The following is a 20,718-nucleotide window of genomic DNA, read 5'->3' as shown; positions in this document are numbered from 1 at the left end:
TTTTGACAGTGCCAATTGTCAACTGCCATGTGCCAACTACACTCCACTCCCACCCACAAGGCAGTGGGGTACTACACAGTTTATAGGAGCTTTTTTCCAAATCATGGGATGCCACTAATTTGCCACCCCCACCTGCAAAGCAGTGGGGTCAAAATGGACAGGAGAAATGAAGGTGTGTAATGAAAAAATATACCTTAAACATAAACTGAGTACCCCAGTGTGTGTGTGTGTGGGGAGGGCATGTAGTTGATAGTTGGCACTGTCCAATGATAGTCAAAATGAACAGAAGAAATGAAGGCGTATAATGAATCCTCATAGGGATTCATTATGAGGAAAAGTTATTAGACACCAAAGAATCTAAACATTTCAATATTCCTAAAAATAAAAATGAGTACCCCACTGCCTTGCAGGGGTGGGGTGGGGGTGTACTTGGCACATGACAGTTGACGGTTGGCACTGTCTAGTGACAGTCAAAATGAACAGAAGAAATGAAGGTGTGCAATGAATCCTCATAGGGATTCTTTATTTGTTTGTTTGTTTGATACATTTCTATACCACCCCAAACCAAAGTCTTGGGGCAGTTCACAACCATAAAACAATACAAATAAACAAAACATTAAAATCAATTAAAAAGCGGCCTAAAATGAAAACAATTTAAAATATTTAAAATTACAAAAGTTAAAATGCCTGGTTAAAAAAAGATGAGTCTTCAAAGATCTTTTAAAAACCGCTAGAGATGGGGAGAGTCTTATGTCAGCAGGAAGTGCATTCCAAAGTCTCGGAGCGACAACTGAGAAGGCTTATCCCTGAGTGGCCACCAAACAACGTGAAGGTAGCCACAGACGGGCCTCCCCTGACAAACGCAGTGGACGATGGGGAGTGTGCAGAAGAAGGTGCTCTCTTAAATACCATGGGCCTAAGCTGTTTAGGGCTTTATAGGTTATAACCAGCACTTTGTATTTTGCCCAGAAACCTATTGGCAGCCACTGTAACTCTGTGTCATGGCTCAGACTTCTGACTCAGAAGAGTCAGAGCAGGAATGGGAGGATTTGCCTGCTAGTGAGACTCAGAGGCACAGCAACAGGATTTGGTAGGGAGACCAGACTCTGGAGCTGAGGATTCGGAACAGCTGCCAGACATGATTTCTGATGAGGAGGAGGCTGGGATTTCACCTGTCTTGAGAAGACATCTCAAGAGGAAAGCTCAATGGGAGTCACGCAGGTGCAGGAGATCACAAGAGAGGAAGCAGAAGTGCTGACTCATGGAAGCCTGATTGGCTGCTGGTTCTCTTGAGCCATATATATTTAGCAGTCTCTCAATTGCTCAGATGCTGTTAGCAACTTTCGCTGACTGCAGACCGTGTGCTATTTTGAATTCCCAACTTTTCCGAGTTCCAGTTTGCCCTTGTTTATGCTTTCCTGCTTTGCTCCATTAATTCCTTGTTCTTGTGTTCTTCGTTCTTTTTTCATTCCTTGATCTGTGTTTTCTTTTCAGTTATTACTCAGTTATTGTTAGAGGGGGGTACCTAGTTCAGTTCAGGGGACTTAATTCATTTTACTATTTTCTATGTGAGCCTTTTATTTTCCTTTGTGTAGCTTCGCTGCTACTTTCGGTTAACTCACAGGGGGAGTACTGAAGGGGGTTGTAAATCCTGTTGGGTTAGCTGAGCTAACAGATTTACGACACTCCTGTAATATAGGAGTAATATGGTTTCTTCGAGATAACCCGGAGACCAACCTGGCTGCTGCGTTCTGTACTAATTGTATTGTAATTGTATTTGTTTATTTCGGCCCAAGGCCAGCATAAATACAAGAAAAGAAGAGACTAATTGTAGTTTCCGGACTAGGTACAAATGCAGTCCCACATAGAGCACATTGCAATAATCAAGTCTGGAGGTTACCAGTAAATGTACTACTGTTCTGAGGTCATGAATCTCAAGAAACGGATGCAGCTGGCGTATCAACCGAAACTGATAAAAAGCACTTCTAGACACTGCCTCAACCTGAGAAACCAGGGAGTGGCGTGAATCCAGAAGCACTCCCAAACTGCATACCTGTTCCTTCTGAGGAAGTGTGACCCCAACTAGAACAGGCAGGTCAATATCATTTCCTGAGTAACGACCCCACACAAGTACTTCTGTCTTGTCTGGATTCAGTCTCAGTTTGTTATCTCTCATCCAGCCCATTACCATATCCAGGCAGGCATTTGGGGAGGATATGCCTTCTCCTGATGAAGTTGACATGGAGAAATAGGTTTAGTTGTCATCAGCGTACTGATAGCACCCAGCACCTGGATGATTTCTCCCAGCGGTTTCATGTAGATGTTAAAAAGCATTGGAGACAATATGGAGCCCTGAAGGACCCCAAGTTTTGAAGAGCAGCAGTCTTGAGGGATCCCAAGTTTTGAAGAGCCCTGAGGGACACCATGTTTTGAAGAGCAGCAGTCTCCAAGCAACACCATATGGAATCTGCCTGAGAGATAGGAGTGGAACCACTGCAAAGCAATGCTTCCTACACCCAACTCCCTCAGACGTTCCAGAAGGATACTATGGTCAATAGTACTGAAAGCTGCTGAGAGATCCAAAAGGACCAACAGAGTCACACTTCCTCTGTCAAGTCCTAATTGGAGATCATCCATCAGGCTGACCAAGGCAGTCTCCACCCTGTGGCCCACCCGAAAACCAGCTTGAAATGGGTCTAGATAATCAGTTTCTTCCAAGACCGCAAGGAGCTGGGAGGCCACCTTGGGAGGTAAGTTGACTATTCCAATTTTCTACCAGAGCATCAACTGGATCGTCGACTGAGCCAGCATTAAATCCAACCAAGGCTTCTTGGAATCTTATTGTATCCAATAATCTTCTTGGACAGGCCATTGTATTAGGCCCCTCACCCTTGCAGAGGTGGGACATAACTGTAAGTCCAACCTTAACCAGATGGTGGTCTGTCCATGACAATGGGGAAATCATACGAGTCCCTACCCATGGAACACCACCCTGATCAGAGTGGAAGACCAGATCAAGCGTGTGACCAGCAGTATGTGTCAGCCCGGAGACCACTTGGGATAGGCCCATAGTTGTCATGGCTGCTGTGAACTCCTGAGCTGCTCCAGACAACCTGGTCCTGAAGTGGACATTGAAGTCCCCATAAAACTTTTTTATGAGGAAAGGTTATTATACACCAAAGAATCCAAACACTTGAAAAATAATGACCGCACATTTTGCTCCATAACTCCACTTCTACAAGGGCTAGAGCTTAGCTTTTTAAAAAAAACTGAAAGCTGGGGATCCGTGTTAGGGTTAGGATATGGCAACTTCGAATCCCCATTGTTTCCCATGGTGGAAATGTTCAAAATCATTAAAAACTAAAAAAAATCATTAAATATCAACCAAGGGTCCCACTGCCTTGAAATTTGGGTGGTAGGTGGCACCCATGGGGACCTACCCACCACCCACATTTGGTGCCCCTAGGACTTTGTTAAGTGGTGCTAATCAGTCCAGATCCGAATCAGATCAAAGCAAATACAAATCAAATCTGGGGTGATTTTGAGGGGGTAGATTTGGATACAAAACAAATCAGGGGTGATTTGTCTGGGGCACAAATCAAATAAAAAAACTCAATTTGTGCACATCCCTCCTTACTGTATTATCAGTAGATATGTGTCTTCCATAATGCTGCACATTACATGACTTGCACTGAGAAGATTAGCCTCCGTGGAAATTATGAAGAAATAAAAGGTAGCGACTCCCTTCCCATGTAATTTGCTGATGGCACAGCATGATAATGTGCTAATATCACTACAGTGGACTGATAATATTATGCCATTGCCCTACTATGAATACTACTACAATGATTATTTATATATCACTCTCCAACCAAAGTTCACAAAGCTGTTTACATAGAAAAATAAATAATACATAAATAAGATGGCCCCCTGTCCCCAAAGGGCTCACAATCTAAAAAGAAACATAAGGTAGACACCAGCAATAGCCACTGAAGGGATGCTGTGCTGGGGCTGGATAGGACCAGTTGCTCTCCCCCTGCTAAATATAAGAGAATCGCCACTTTAAAAGGTGTTTCTGTGCTCAGTTAGGAGGGGCAATAATTGCCCTGTTATTACCTGAAGATGCAATGCATCTGCCAGAACTAATACAGACTGCCTACATGTATTCAAAGTCATTCAGATATGAGCACTGGTAATACTCTTTTTTATAAACTAATATCAGTCAGCTCATAATTCCAACACTATTGTCGTTGCAAGTTAACTTGGCTGCTATCTTGGTTACAGTATTGGCTTGCAGCAGTATTGCAGGAGGCATGAAGTGTTACCAGTATGGGAGGGATATGCTAATTAAATGTTTATGTTTATGGCTTCACAAATGAAGATGAGAAAATTGGCACTGGGACAATAAAGTAAAATACTAAGTATTATTTTCTTAAGGCAGAGGTGCAGATGCACAGAAAACACAAGCAACTCTTCAGTTGTTTTTCCAGTGGGAAATATGCTTTTTTTGCAGGAGGAGATATGAGTTTTTAGGTTTGGTGGGGGAAGGAGGGGGGAACTCCTCAAATACTTAAGAGGGTGGTCTGCACACCAACGTAGGGAATATGTGCTGCTCTTTACATGGCTGATGTAAGAATGTTATTTCCTTGCCATTCAATTGGGGCATCATGGCTTATCATCTACCATATGCAATCTGATGCTCATTTTTGCCAACATATGTTGCATTTATTCATTATTTTAGCATTTGAAATGAATCTTCTTAATACAGAACCACACATTAAGATGCTAGATTTAGTTAAGAAGCATTTATTTTATTCTTTTAAAATCTCAGTTTTATTGAATTCATGTCCATTGTGAAATACAATATGTGATATGTATGAAATTCAATGTATGATATGCCTTGTAAGCAGCTTCCTTTGTCTATTATTATAGGTTTTGAATAGTTGTTTTCATAAAAGAGAAATATAATTGTAGAAATTTTAGAATTGCATTTTTGCAAAGTATGCTTATTTTAGAATGGAAATACTATCAATGCTTCCTGTAAAATGCATTCTTCTGGGTGTCTTCTATTAATTCAAGAATATGTAAAGTATCCTTTCAGTTTGGCATCTCGTGTCCTTCTATGCTCAGTTCTGTTAGAAAGAATTTGATATTCAAAATAACTCTCTAGTTAACTTTCCCCTAGTTCCTCCTTGTTTTTCTTCACTGTGTATATTTGCCTATAATTGACAAGCTGTTCCAAGGAATTAAGTATTCCCCAGCTAGATGGCCTTTGTAAAGAAGAATATCCTTGAAGGTAATCAACAAACTGAAACACAGCATGTTTTCTTAGCTTGTAATTCCTGATAAATCAATACCAGGCAAACACTCTTACTTTAAAGGTTAAATACTTTAAGCCCTTTGATAGTAATTGAGTGTATTTTCAAGAGAGGTTTAATTTTGATGAGAGGGTTCTTTGGCTGATGGTTTTTTGTGGGGGGTTTTGGTTGTTTTTTGGTGTGTGGTTTCCCCCCAATTCCAATTCCAGTATTTCTATCACAGTACTTCTGAAAGTAAATATTGTACATTGATTAGCTCATGTTGCAGCCAAATAAATATACACAATGCTTATATCTATACTAAGTGGCTCCAAATACAAAGGCTGGCATCCTGAATAACAAAGAGTTTGCAGAAGGATTTTGTGCTCCTGTAAAGCTGTTGCCGCTAGCTAGTTGTGCTAAGCCTGGGCCTTACCATGTTACAGTCTAGTGTTCTGCTCCCACAAGCATGCTTGTGCTTATGCAACAGTTGTGCAACCTGTGGCATGCCTCATTTGTTCTAAAAAAACCCCCAAAAAACATTTGCACAAAAGTGCTACAGCAAATAGCACAATTCCACAAAACCCAATTTTAGCACAAGTATGTGGTATCTTTGTGCTCATACAACTTTGCTCATTATGCAAGACCAAAATTAGTCAGGATGTCAGACAAAGTCTTCTGATGTTTAAGCAAGTACATGATTTAACAGCACTCTGTACGGTCTTATAGAGTCCTCTGTAACAAAATAAGATAAGACTTTCTTGGTTTTAGCAGCTTATGTGAGCATACCTCTTTATGTAGCCATAAAACTGAGGGTGTTGAAGAATGCTGATAAATAGAACAGTTGGTTTTTAAATGAACAGCCAGTGTAATGTAGATAGTGTTGAAATGAAACCAGAATACTTAAGTTCAAAAAGACCCATTGAAGGCCATGAAACTGACTGTATGGCCTTAGGTCAATTGTAGGAATGTGCATGAAAATTCTGTTTCAAGCTTGAAACAGAACACGAATGGCTGAAATGTTCTGTTGAAACAAGTGGTCCCACTGGTTGTTTTGAGGGAACAAACTTGAAACATTTCAAGTGTTTCAGCCATAGGGAACAATGGGGAACCACTGGGGAACAATGGGGAACCCACATAGGGAACAATGGGGAACCACCAGACATGGAACTCACCCTAGCAATCACCAAGAAATATGAGAGGGAGGGAGGGAGGGAGATAGTACTGCCACTGTCCATTTCTTTCCACAACATTATCTCACAAACAAACCGAAGCACAACTCAGGGAAGGGAGGCACCCAAGTTCTGCCTTTGTAAATCTGACATCCAGCAAAATCAGATAGTTATAGCAACAATAGCACAGCATATTATACAGGTGAAACTCAGAAAATTAGAATATTGTGCAAAAGTCCATTAATTTCAGTAATGAAAATTAAAAGGTGAAACTGATATATGAGACAGACGCATTACATGCAAAGCGAGATAAGTCAAGCCTTGATTTGTTATAATTGTGATGATCATGGCGTACAGCTCATGAAAACCCCAAATCCACAATCCCAGAAAATTAGAATATTACATGGAACCAAGAAGACAAGGATTGTAGAATAGAACAATATCGGACCTCCGAAAAGTATACAGTGTACTGTGCTTGATTGGCCAGCAAACTCGCCTGACCTGACCCCATAGAGAATCTATGGGGCATTGCCAAGAGAAGGATGAGAGACATGAGACCAAACAATGCAGAAGAGCTGAAGGCCGCTAATGAAGCATCCTTGTCTTCCATAACACCTCATCAGTGCCACACGCTGATAGCATCCATGCCACGCCGCATTGAGGCCGTAATTGCTGCAAAAGGGGCCCAAACCAAGTACTGAATACATATGCATGCTTATACTTTTCAGAGGTCCGATATTGTTCTATTCTTCAATCCTTGTCTTCTTGGTTCCATGTAATATTCTAATTTTCTGAGATTGTGGATTTGGGGTTTTCATGAGCTGTACGCCATGATCATCACAATTATAACAAATTAAGGCTTGACTTATCTCGCTTTGCATGTAATGCGTCTGTCTCATATATCAGTTTCACCTTTTAATTTGCATTACTGAAATTAATGGACTTTTGCACGATATTCTAATTTTCCGAGTTTCACCTGTACTTAGCCCTGAGAAAAGAAAACCACAAAAACCAAACCTTCCTTGATTCCTTCCTCCTCTCCTGTTGTATCCTCTTCAAGAGACTATGAAGACTCTCTCTGCTTCCCAGTCCCTTTTGAGTACATTTTGAAATTCCCTCCAGAAGTGTTCCTCCCTTCTCCAACAGCCAATAGGGGCACAGTTGCCCATGACAACACTTGATTTGTATGATAAGCCAACCAAGAAGCAAGGGAATCAGAAGCCAGTGCCAGAAAACCAGTCAGCAAGGGGGAAACAGGCATCCAAAATGGCACTCAGAATGTTGAAACATTTCGAAATGGGGGTTGTTCTGCTCTGAGCTTGCAACAGGCCCTTTATTTAAAGGGTGCTCTGTTTTGAGCGGAAAACACTCGAAACAGCCCATTTCAAGTCAGCCATTTCTCATGTATGTCATTCTGGACTTCTTGAAGGAAGGGAAAGAAGCAATTATTAATGTCAATAAATCATCATTTGATATAATACATGTAAAATACAAATAACAGCTGAAAATAATATTTGTTTCTTGAGGAATACCATTATTTTGTGACACAGTCAATATGAGTATCCCTATTGCTCTTTGTTGTTTGTGCATATGCAACCTAGACATATAAGCAGGGTACAGATTCCCTCCCTAAGCATTTGACAAGATCCCCCCTCATCTTACTGAACTGCTCTCAAACATATTTTTCTCCTGAAGTCTCTTTCCTCCTCCTCACCCAGAATTTTGAGGAGTTGATCCTCAAACTCTTCTTCTGTCTGTGCCCCTGTAAAGCAATGGGCAAAAGCAAAAGTGGACCATTTTTGAAGGGTGGGGGGAAATAGAAATACAGAGCACAGCTAAATGATTTAATGAAACTAAGGTGAATAATTTATCATCAGTTTGTTTTATGCTGTTTGGAAATCCTCAAAACATTTTCTTCTGTAACTACATGAATTACTCACAGCCATAGTGTGGTGCAGAAGATGGTGTGTGGACCATCTGTTATTACTTTATTGCTGCCCCAGATAAAAACATGACCTGCAGAGCCATAAACAAAAAGATTGAGAATGCTCTGGAGTGGTAAAAATATTGACACCAGTTCAGCTGTCCTGCTATAGGAAAGGCCCGGATATTAGGCCTTTCCACAGACCTAAATTTCAGGATTGGGTTGGACCTGATTTGACCTGACCTACAAATCTTGGTTTGGAGTTCTTTGGATCCCTCCAAAAGTCGGGTTCAGAATCAAGGAGGGGGCCAGGGCTGGGTCAGAGTCAAGAAAACAAACGAACAAACCTGCCTTTTGTCTGTTCAAATACCTAAATGGAGTAGCAGGGCATTACCTGCTATAAAAGGATAAACCCAATCTAGCCTTTTGTTTGCAGCTATTGAGGGTTGGTTAACATGGGCATCTGCCTAGCCCTGCATCTAGGGCAGGCCTGCTCAACTTTGGTCCCCCAGCTGTTTTTGGACTACAACTCCCATAATCTCCAGCCACAGTGGCCAATAGCCAGAGATTATGAGAGCTCGTAGGCCAACATTGCTGAGCAAGTTGAACAGCCCTGGACTAAGGCAAAGAATACATATTAAGAATTTCCCTTCTCCCCTCAATGTGCATGGTGTGTGTGTGTGTGTGTGTGTGTGTGTGACAGAGATAGACCCTGTGCAATGTACATGCTTTACATGCTTTCTCCCAATCTTGTGGAAACCTCCACAAGCCACAAGATCAGCTAAAGATTTCTAAAAGGTTGAAGGATCCCTGAAGAGAATCAGTGTGATTCCTTGTGCTTGTGTCTGAACTGCCAAGTATCCACACCTACAACCTTTGCTTCCTCATGGCAAAGTCTATCCTCCTTCCAATCAGAGAGAGGAGAAAAACAAACTTGAAATCAGCACTCACTAGCCGTGCAGAATTTAGGACAGGTATATTAACTGCAACATTATCTCTTCCTTTGTTTTGTCTATACCACCATCTCTCTCTACACTAGGATCCTTTCAAGCTTTAGGACCAACATCTTGTAGTAGGAGTCTCTGCCTTTGGTCCTCTAGGAGATAGCCAACTACCACTTCTAACTTGTAGCCTTCTATTTTTAATAAAAGGTATTCTTTGTTTTCAATTAATTGATTCTTTAAAGCTGGCCACACAAGCATTGTGGAGATCCTGCAGGAGGTTTGCAGGGAGAGCAGGCTTGAACTGCTTTCCCTGCACATGAGCAAGCAGCTTGCTCTGCAAATCTTGTACTTGTACTTGCACTTCCTTGTACTTCTTTGTATTGCTTGTACTTCAGAAAACAGAGCTAAAAATGGAGACCTCTTCCTACAAATTAGACAGAAGAACTCAAAGGCTTATTTTGTATTTTAGTTATGCATGATCAGTATCATAGAGAAAGATTGACTATCATCATTATCCCATATATTTCATTTAATCTATTTCACCTTTTCATTCTGATATCAAGATCCTTGAATTCTACCCATCAACTGGGAAGCAATAAAGAGAGGACTTGTAAAATGAAAAGATATGTGAAACTTTCTTATGCATAAATCAGCTTATTAGGAACATTTACTTATTTATACAATATTTATACGCCATTTTTCCATTTTAAGAATTCACAAAGCCATTTAGATTGCAAAACAAGTTGTTCGGATAGAGAGAAGGAGCATCAATTCTGATGTAATTCTGTATAAAAGGTACATAGATGATTCAATTATTGTTACTACTACTGAAAAAAAGGCAGATGAAATATTTGAGAACTTGAATATGGGAGGGAGTATAAGACTCACAAAGGGAAAAACCAAGTGAGGAAAACCAAGTGAGGAGGGCTGGCTTTCTTTTCTAGACATGGAAATTAAATCAAGAGATAATCATTTAGATGCCAAATGGTATAGAAAATCAGTCAAAATGGACATTTTATTAAAGAATCAATCAGCACACACCCCACAATAGTAAAAATACAAACTATGAAAAATGTGATAAAGAGAGCAGAGGATGTATTCACAGCTGAACATCAAAAGGAATCTAGAGAGAAAGCTGAAAACCTAATTAGGAAGAATGGGTATGAATTGCCTGTTTTAAAGAGTTGGAAAAGAGCTAGATTCATTAAAGGTTTGCTGGTACTTAAAATACCATTTATTACTGATAGATTTACATGGCAAACCCAGAGTATCTTGGAAAGACAGGGAATTAAGGTGAATGTGGTTTGCACAGCACCAAAGACATTTAAACAATTGTTAGTTAACTCTAGATTGTATGATAGGAGATGTGATGTACAAGATTGTGAAATTTTGTGATCAGGAAGAAGGGAACTGTAGAAAGAAAGGTACAATATATAAAATGCAATGCTTAAGTTGCACTTCATTCTATATTGGGGGATCTGGTAGGTCACTGAAAGATAGATATAAAGAACCTCTGGCAGATATGAGGCACTGTGCAAAGAGAATGAAACCCTGGTCATTGCATATGAGGATTAAGCATGAAGGCCAAATTGTGCTCACTAAAATATCTATTTTGGGGATTGAAAGGGAAGCTACAAAGAAGGGAAATCAAGGGAATTAATTAATTAATTAAGTAAGCGAGCAAGTAAGTAAGTAAATAAATTATTCGATCTAATTAATTGATTAATTAATTAAGGGAAATCATTATTTAAGAAGCATTATTTATAGAGAGACATTTATGCCCAGGAGTCGCTGGCTGATGCCATGATGTTTTTTAGCCTCTGAGAAGATTCAGGTGTTCCCCCTACCCTCTCCCCCACCCTTGCTCATTATCTCTCTGCCAGTCATGGAACTGTGTGTTATCAGGTCCAAGGAATTTAACAGCTGGGGAACCGAAGTTCTCATTTGTGCTCATTTGTTTTTACTGAGGATGGTGTGTCACACCAAAATGCCTTATGGTTTTATGTTTACCAACTTTTAGTTTTTCTTTGCACAATACAAGACCTTTTGTTGAGATTTTGGAGTTAATATGTTTATTGCATCGCTGACATATCAACTTGTTCTGATAAGAACTAATCTGGCTACTTTACTTTCACTAGAATTATAATCCTCACAAGATAATCCACTTCAGCCTTCAGTATTCACAAGTTTGCCATCTTGAATTGGGGTTGATGACATCGTCATAAACTACGTGCTTAAGCCATGATTCCTGTGTTTCCCTACACCTGTAGCAAATTTGGTTCGAAGCGGCTAGGTAGTTCACAGGTTAAATCCTCAAACATTTACGCACCCACCATCTTGACTTGGGATGAATAATATCATCACAAGCTTTGCCCTTGAGCCATTCCTATGTGTCCCTACAGCTGTAGCAAATTTGATTCATATTGGTCCAGGCATTGTGAAATGGGACAGACACACACACACACACACACACCCCTACCTGCCGAGTGATCTCATAAGCTTATTTTCTTTAAGGAAAGTAGGGAGAGAGAGATAGAGAGAAGTGTTGGTTCCTTGGTCCAAAGGAACTCACAATTCTAAACAAAGACACAAAGGAGAACTCAACAGCCACTGGAGGCATACTATTTTGGAACGAATAGTTGCTCTGCCCCTGGTAAATATAAGAGAGCCACCACTTTAAAAGGGCCCTTGTTCCCAGTTAGCAGCAAAAATACTGTTTGTTCTAATAAACAAACCCTGTTATTCTCAAGTATATGGGTAAATACCAGTCTGAAAGGAAGCATATGAGTGACTCAAAAAATAATTTCATCATCAGTGAATGATGAGGCAAAAAGTGGTAAGTATTGATTAGGATTGCCAGTGTCACTTTAACTCCCTTTCACACCTCCCATTTTCTCTTCTGTGCTTGATGATCACTGCTTTAATAAGTTTCCCTAGTCCTTCAGCTGATCTTGCAGATGCTTTTAATTTAAAAGGAATGTGGGCAAAATAATTTGCTAGAACTATCTTCCATTTCCAACGATTTTTCATCTAGAAATATAGTTACAGAATTAATGCAAGACATGTTGTACACTCTTCAGTGTGTTCCATATAGATATTGATCAACAAACCCAGCGAGAGACATTTTGACATATTTGACAAGTGACAAGATCAAGTCACTATACTTAAAGGTGAACTGCAAAGACATTTTAAAAATCGGCATCCTTCTTTTTAAAAAATCTATATTTCTGTGCTGCCTTAAAATTCTCACAACATCATCAATGAGAAATACTTTTAATATTTTTGCAAAATTAAAAGTGATTTTGTGAGTACCAAAACTTGCACATTCTTATATCAAATTTAGATGTCAATTAATTTCTTTAAAATACAGTCATTAACAGATTCCTGATTTCCCCCCAAAATGTTAACCTTTTTTTACTTTTACTTGTTCTGTTAGTAACAATCTTTTTAAACTTTTACTTGTTCTTTTTAGTATCTTGGTCATAGATTCTATATCCAAGCTGCTAAAATGGCATACATAAGATTAGATACAGAAAATAGTTTTCCAACTATAGATATTATCTGCTTAAGGTTAGGCTTTTATTTTCATTGTTTAGTGTGTGTGTGTGTGTGTGTGTGTGTGTATACATGCGCGCATTAAGGTATCTAGCATATGTACATGTTTTTGTGTGAATATACATAAGTTCGTTTTAAAAGTGAACCTGGGAACCTGTCCTCAAATGCATGTTACAAATAGAAAGTGCCATATATGTGTTCAGCATACCCTGTGAATAGATCTGTACATGTGTACACTGTACACAGTTTTTTGTGCATTTAATATATGTTTGAAGAGGGTTCAGACAGAACTGGGACAGTTCTCCATAAAGCTTAAATGTATATAAGATAAGTACAGTAACAATTCAGAACAGCAGTGACCGGTGATAGCAAGATTCTTCTAATTATACAAAGTTAATTAACCCTAGAAAGTGATAGGAAACCATTGAGGCTCTACACACAATCAGTATGTAGAGCTGGGAGGGGTTTGGCAGGGAGACCCCTGAGGATGACTCCCACACACGAGCAGCAGTTGAGTCCTGGGCGGCCAATTTGGCCGCCCACACAATCACCAGCTCCATCATGGAGCTGGTTTGGGCTGTGGAGATCAGGGGCTGCCCAGCCCCCATAAATCCCAGAATGCACTGCACAATTGAGCAGGGCATTCTGGGAAGACCCCTGAGGATTGGGGGCTTGTTGTAGCCTCTCAGTTGGGGTTCTCCTCATGAGTCAACTTGGCGTGGAGGTGCGCCATAGTGACTCATGAATGAGTAAACGGGGGTGGCAGAGCGCTTGCTCTGCTAACCTTGTTTAAGGGGAGGGCTACTTTGGTGGGCTAGCCGCCACTGAACCACTGGGCTTGCCCGCACGCCCAGTGGTTTTCACAATGTGGGGGGAGGCTGGGCTAGGCTCCCTTAGCCCAGTTTTCCGCCATCGTGAGAATAGCCTCACAGTCTCAATTTTAGCCTGCATGGATAGAATCAAATCTCCTGATAACGTCTTTTCCTGCAGTCTTTTTTTCCAAGTTTCTCTGTGATGAACAAGTGCAACTGCAGCTAAGTCACTGCTATTAAAGAAGCAACCTATGAGGAATGGCATCTGTTTAAAGGAGGACACTGGTTGACGTAATATGCCATAATAGTTGTTAAGGACACAGAGCAATTGGTGGAGCTGTTGCTGCAGAAACAGAAGCAGCTGGAATGATCAGGTCATAGCACTAGAACTGTTACCATATTTCTATGTAAACCGCTTTGAGAACATTTATTGAAAAGTGATATATAAATATGCATGATAATGATTAATAACAATCGTATTTCTTCCCATTGTCATGAATGGTCACTCTGTGTCCTTAAGAACTGCACGCCATGTGAGATTTGGGTAAACCGTATGTTGATATATGAGATGGATATTCTGTTGTACAATTGGCCTAATGTGCCCAAAGTGGATCTCACAAGTTGTGTTGGACATGAGTGCTGCATAATATCTGCAGATACAGCCATGGCTGTATCAAATTACAAAACAGCAGAGGAGAAAGGCGTGGGACACTTACAGGAATATCTACAAGTGCAACTATTTTCATGGTTTTTTAATATTTCATTAGGGTTCATCTGAACTCTAATGAATGCAGGGTGGAGTTGAGTTCATTAGTTTCAGAAATACCACTAGATTTTTTGTAACTTTTAAAAATGATAAGATAATGTTATGAATAAAGGAAGAAAATATTATGCAAATATTTCAACTATCCAATTCTGATCGGAAATATTTCACTCTTTTGTTCTAGCTCTCTGTCCTGAGACACAACAACAGGATGTGCCTTGGAGAAGAGTAAGTAACCCAATTTGATATGTTTAAGTATGGCTGTGTGTGAATATAGCATACACACATATATAAAATGTAATTTTGATGTAGCTACAGTATGCAGAAAGTATTTTTTTAAATGTACCAAGCTCTAACGCACATGTTTTTTGTGTTGTTTGAAAACTCAGTAGTCATACGTCTGAAGAGAAATAACAATGCCTGTTGCAACATTGGGATCTATAGTCAATAAATATAAATTCCTAAAGCATATTGCGCTCCAGACAGTGGAATGCAGTATGGAGTCTGACCGTGGGTGCAACATGGTCAGTGGAACACAGAGAGGAGTCACTGCTCTGGAGTAAGACTCCTCGTTCCAGAGTAAGGTAAACTGTGCATGCCACCCACTGAGTCTTTACAATGGAAAGGATCTAGACTAAGTTGGTAATTACTAAATAAATTGAAGTCACTTAGACAGGTTAGTTAATTGATTTCAAGGAACACAGTTTGAATCCTGCCCAAGGTGTAGAATCCATGGATACAAGTGCAGGATGTAATGACAGAAGGATATGGCAGTGTCCATTTTTTACTGAGGGTAGCTGATGGGAAATTGAGACAAAAAGCTGAAAGAAAGTATGTGTGCAGAGTACAAGTTGTGCCAGGGATTTCCAGGACACATTCTCATGCTCTGTTTTTAGAGCTAGGCCTCGAAAAGCTAGACCTGGGAGGTAGGTAAATAAAGGGAAATATATCTGGAATATATGTGGAATGCTGTATATTTTACCAGTGCGTTACTATAGCAATTGCCACCTAGCTGGCATTGGAGGTAGAATAACTTACAGGTCAAAGAATGTGACTTCCAGATTGTAAGGAAAAAGTTTTAGAAATTAAGAACAATTTCAGTGTCATGAATGTAAGGACACAGGTTCAGGAAGCAGGTGACAGAGAGAAGCAGCTATACTAGAAAGTTGTGGTGACGCAGGGAGCCAAAAAGAGAGCAGATGTTGAAAGAGGGTGCAGACTGTGAGAAGTAATAGATCCAATTTGCAGTCCCTCCCCTTCCACAAATTTAGTGATCAGTTGATATAAAAAACCACAGCCCCTCTACCCAGAAAACAGTTTTCTAGCACATTGTTAATTCACATTTAAACTGATTTGTTTTCATACAGAGATATCCAAGCACATACAAGAATAACACAGACTTTTAGTTAAGCAGAGCCTCCAGTTTAGGTTCATATAAAGCAAAAAGAAACCAAGTGACAAAGTTCCTACGGTGAGATACCAAGCACTGTTAAAAATGCATGTATCCTAGAATCTCAATTTTTTGCACTTCTATAGGTGACAGGACAACTCTTATGCACTTGCATTTGCTAGACTGCTGAACACAAAGAAATGAGAATAGATCAAGGCAATAATAGAGTCCTTTTATTATAATTCTCAGAATTAAAAAATACTATAATGTACATTTTTGTATTAATGTAGGTGATGCTAAACAAGATATAGATGGATGGATGGATGGATGGATGGATGGATAGATAGATAGATAGATAGATAGATAGATAGATAGATAGATAGATAGATAGATAGATAGATAGATAAAACTGGCCTTAAGAGATCATTTCAAATACTGTGTTTCAGGAGGTCATATCATATTTTGTTTTTAAGTTTGCACTTTAACTTTGCTAACCTGTAAATAATACTTATGGTTGGAATTTTCCTGACCATTGTGGTGTTTGCAAGTCAAATATTTTCAAACACTTACATCTATGATTTGAAACTTGATCCCATGGCAAAAGTGAAAGGCTATTAATCAAATATTTTTTAAAAATCTAAAATAATCTTCTCTGGTTTATAATCATAATACTGGGAAATTCAATATTTCTGCTCAAACAAAGAGGCTGGTAGACATATTTACAAAAGGCCTTATGATGTTTGCAGTTGACTTTGCAGAAGACAACATTTATAAAACCTTTACGGTGCCTGACAGGTGCCATGAATTCCCCTGAGGATTAGTGTATTCAGATATTGTCTTTCATTTGAACTTCAAATCCACATTTTGCTATGGAGTGTGTTTTAATAGCTTTTGGAAATTAAAACCTTTTTTATTTGTGTCATTCTAATGTTCTCTATGAATTTACTTTTGGGAAACAAATTGCTGCAAAGCTAAACGCAATTATAATTTTGTTTAAGTTAAAAAAAATAAGCAGGCTGAATAAATGTAATAAGGATACACGTAGGAAACTAAGAAACATGGTTTGTTTCTGTGACTGTTTCTTCCAAGACAGAAATAGTGATGAAATGGACAGTTACAGTGCTATTTCTATTTGAAAATATTTTCAGCTGAATATTACCATCAATCTGAATTCAATTCAATTCAATTTACACTTCTTTGGGGAAAATTTTTTTTATGGGAGATTCTCCCCAGTTCAAAGCTGGGGGGGGTTCATGGGGTTGGGACCAACAAGGATAATGCCACCCAGCTAATTCCTAACAAGATAGTGGTTTCTTTGCATTTTCTTTATTTTATGTCATACATCTGTTGGGTGCAGGCAGTGGTGGCCAGTGAAAGCAGCAGTGGTGGGGGGAGATGTGAGAGGTACCTTTAAAAAACAATCCTGTCTATACCAGTGGCACCTGGAAGCTGTTGGGAGCAGCAGAACCACCTGGTATGCCTCATGGGGCTGACCCACCTACTGCACTCATCTGGCCCTTGCACATGAGCTGCAGCCATTTGTGTGGTCAGCATAGTGTTGCTGACAATGCAAATGGCCTCCAGGCATGCTCATGGGCCAGGTGATAAAGGTACCTCTTGCCACCACACCCAGCACTGTCCTCACTGGCTGCTACTGGGTGCAGAAGTACTTGAAGTGCTAACAAATTTCCCAAGAACCAATTCAAGTTAAGAAAATGTTGACTGCTGGGAGATGACTGCCAGGACATGTTCCCCTGCATCCCTATAACACCTGCTAATGCACATGCTTCATTAGTCAGCAGGAGAGCCACTGGATTTACATTATACAATGCGCCTGTACAGTTAAGGTGAGAAATAAAAGTAGCATACCACCATTATATGCCCAGAACATTCCTGCTCACAAAATCTATAATATCCATCCAGTTCTCCCACCACCATTTTTCCACACATCAAGTAGATGACAAGTATCACCAACTCTCCCAATTTGGTTGACTCACCAAAAATTTGGTTGAAAAACAGCAGTTTAAACATTAACCCCTAAAAAGGTGGGTTTGAGTGTTTACAATTTCTTATTTTCTCCACAGATAATGTATCTTTTAAAAAATGTATCTTTAATATTGTAAAGAAAGTTCATGGTGATATAATCATGTCCACATGTAAACTGAGAATAAAGATTCCATTGGCTATCCAGAAATGCATGTGATGTGACACTGGAGATATCTGTTTTGTTTTTCATAGAGCTGAAAGATGTATGACAAACCATTTTTGCTCATGGTGCTAAATCTATTTCTGTTGGTCTATCATCTCTGGTCAAATAGGCTTGAAATGGTTCAAAAGTCTGTGAAAACTATTTGACCAGAGATAGTAATGGGACAAAATATATAAATATGTACCGCATGGGCAAGTATAACTGTCTCCACTATTCATGTTTTAGCACAACACTGAACAGCTTCTCTTGGTACTTCTGTTTACTTCCCTACTGAAACAGGAAGCCCATAGATCTTTTTGTTTTCTATAGACAAAAAATATTTTTTGACCCAGACATTTGGATACTCTCGGTTGCACTACCAGTCAGAAAACTGACAGTCCATCTCAAGTAACACCTGAGATGTTAAGTGAGATGTTTCAAGTGACATTACATAAAAATGAAATAAATCTAAACAGCTATTGCAAAATTCTTGTTCTGACATTTAAAAGATATGTGCTCAAAGCTTCTTGATTTCTGTTTAAGTGTAAATGGTTCCAAGCCTGACAGATTTTACACAGCGAGGCAAGTCTCACGATTAGCAGATGATCACTACTGCAGCCCTGGGCAGACGGATTGGCTGCTCTCATGACTCTTGGCTCTGTTACGGAGCTGGTGGAAAGGGGGCCATGCGGCCCCCAGAAGTTCCATGATGCCCTGTGTGAAGTTCCAGGATGCCCTGTGCGTGGGGCATGCTAGAGTAGCCTCCTGGGCCATGACAATACACAACAATACATGACAATACACAACAATACATGATGCACCACGGCAATACACGATCAGGAAGCCCAAGTTAGCAGAGCACTCACCTGCGAGCACGCAGGTTCTCATGATGACTGGAAAGAAGGCAAAGCTCCCTTAGCCTGCTTTCCAGAGATTGTGAGAATACCCTCAGTATTTATGGAGAATGTTTGCTATTTATTTTAGGGTAACTGACTTGACCCTTCTGTTTGTTTAATATATCCAGTACTATGTATCTGATGTGTATATGAAATTGAGTATAAATATGCATTTGTTCCCCCTCATACAATGGTGCCTACATCACTGACTTTGTGTGTGCATGCAGACACCATACACCATACAGATGTCTGTGCATGTTCTTATGTGAATATTTATGCATGCTTCCATTTTAAAATGGAACCTGGATTCAGGCCTCTTCAAAATCATGGTACAGACAATAGGCCTGTGAACGATCGCAAATTTTAGATTGGATCCAAATATGATCCAAAACCATATATTTTGGGTTTGGGTCCTTTGGACTCTTCAGAATTTTGATCTCAGATATGGTATCAGATCTCCTATTGGGAAAACTCTGATAATTTTTGGCAAAAATCCGTATAGAAGTCTATGGGAATAGTAATGTACTGCCAGTAGTAATGTACTGGAGGGGCGGGGCATAAATGTAATAAATAAATAAATAAAACATGGGATAGGTTTTTAAAAATCCAGAAAAAATGGCTAGGCAGAGAGCTCTGAAAGTTGGCACACAAGTAGGTAAGAATGTCAGGACTCTGTATTTAATTGCAAGCTAATCTGACCATTAATTGATGTTTGTTTAATGTTTACATTAGCCTGGAAAGTGTACTTGCATCCAAGAATTGTGACAAAAAGTAATCTCACATCTGAGAATCAGGGAAACTGATGTGGCATCCAAGAATCTACCACTTTATATTTTAATTTGTAAGTAAATGATCAGCTAAACAAAGGAATAAATGCATGTGCAGGCAAGCAGCTTGGTGGACCGATAGATGTCAGAAGATGGCTCCCGCTCAGACTATTTGTTGGGGGAAGGGGGATGCAAACTCCATTTTGTATTTCTCCCATGATTTGAAGCTCCAAAATGCCAAAGTTTAACAGAAAATGCTCCCCAAATCCCTGAGAGTGTTTTGGATCATTCTGATCCAAAATGTGTTGTCCTATTTCAGATCAGAATCATCCACAATATTGTCCAAAATGACAAACATCAGACCATTTCCAAAATTCCAGATCCAAAATTACACAGGCCTAACACATATGAACTATGCTACGATATGTGCACTGAACATAATGTGTCAACAGTTGTATGTATTAATATGTATACAATATACTCAGATTGTACATGTATTTAAAATAACAACTGACATTATTATTAATGCTGCACACATGCAGCCAAAGGAAACACTCATGTAGTGGCTTTATTCCCTCTTCAGCATCACACTGGGGTGTGTGTGTGTGTGTGTGTGTGTGTGTGTGTGCGGGGGGGGCGCATTGGGATGTCAATTTATTATTATTTTTGCAGGTTGCACAGAGCACTTCCAGGAGGAGGGGAGATTGGTAAAAACTGCCACTCCATGCACATGACTCTCCACACTGCTGAAGTGGAAATGTAGCTGCTCCACATGTGGTCCTTTGGCTGCTATACAGTGTAACTCAGGATGCCAACCAACATGTGGACCCTATTAACACATCATGTTCAATGCCTGTACAACCTAGCAGACGTCCTTCAGATGTCATAAAATGGAAGCTGTACTTGAGTCCAGCCTCTGAAAAAGAGATGGAAGTCCCACCCGGCTATCAATTGCTCTCCCCTGCCGAGTGGGCACCTCACAGTCACAGCCTTTGTCTGAAGTTGCAAAG

The 20,718-nt window shown here is 39.8% G+C and overlaps 1 protein-coding gene across 34 annotated transcripts in view; it reads left to right on the top strand.

Moving 5' to 3' along the window:
• The window catches only part of PTPRD (protein tyrosine phosphatase receptor type D), a 1,992,390-nt gene that overhangs the window by 668,761 nt on the left and 1,302,911 nt on the right, over positions 1–20,718 (top strand). For all 34 annotated transcript variants that reach the window (XM_053297923.1, XM_053297924.1, XM_053297928.1 and 31 more), the window contains exon 6: positions 14,652–14,695. The gene's annotated coding sequence lies outside the window, so the exon portion shown is untranslated. The remainder of the gene's footprint in view (positions 1–14,651; positions 14,696–20,718) is intronic.

The sequence above is a fragment of the Hemicordylus capensis genome, chromosome 2 (genome assembly GCF_027244095.1).
Source record: "Hemicordylus capensis ecotype Gifberg chromosome 2, rHemCap1.1.pri, whole genome shotgun sequence".
Lineage (NCBI taxonomy): Eukaryota > Metazoa > Chordata > Lepidosauria > Squamata > Cordylidae > Hemicordylus > Hemicordylus capensis.
The sequence above is the reverse complement of the archived record's forward strand: the minus strand, read 5'-3'. Positions and strand labels throughout refer to the sequence as shown.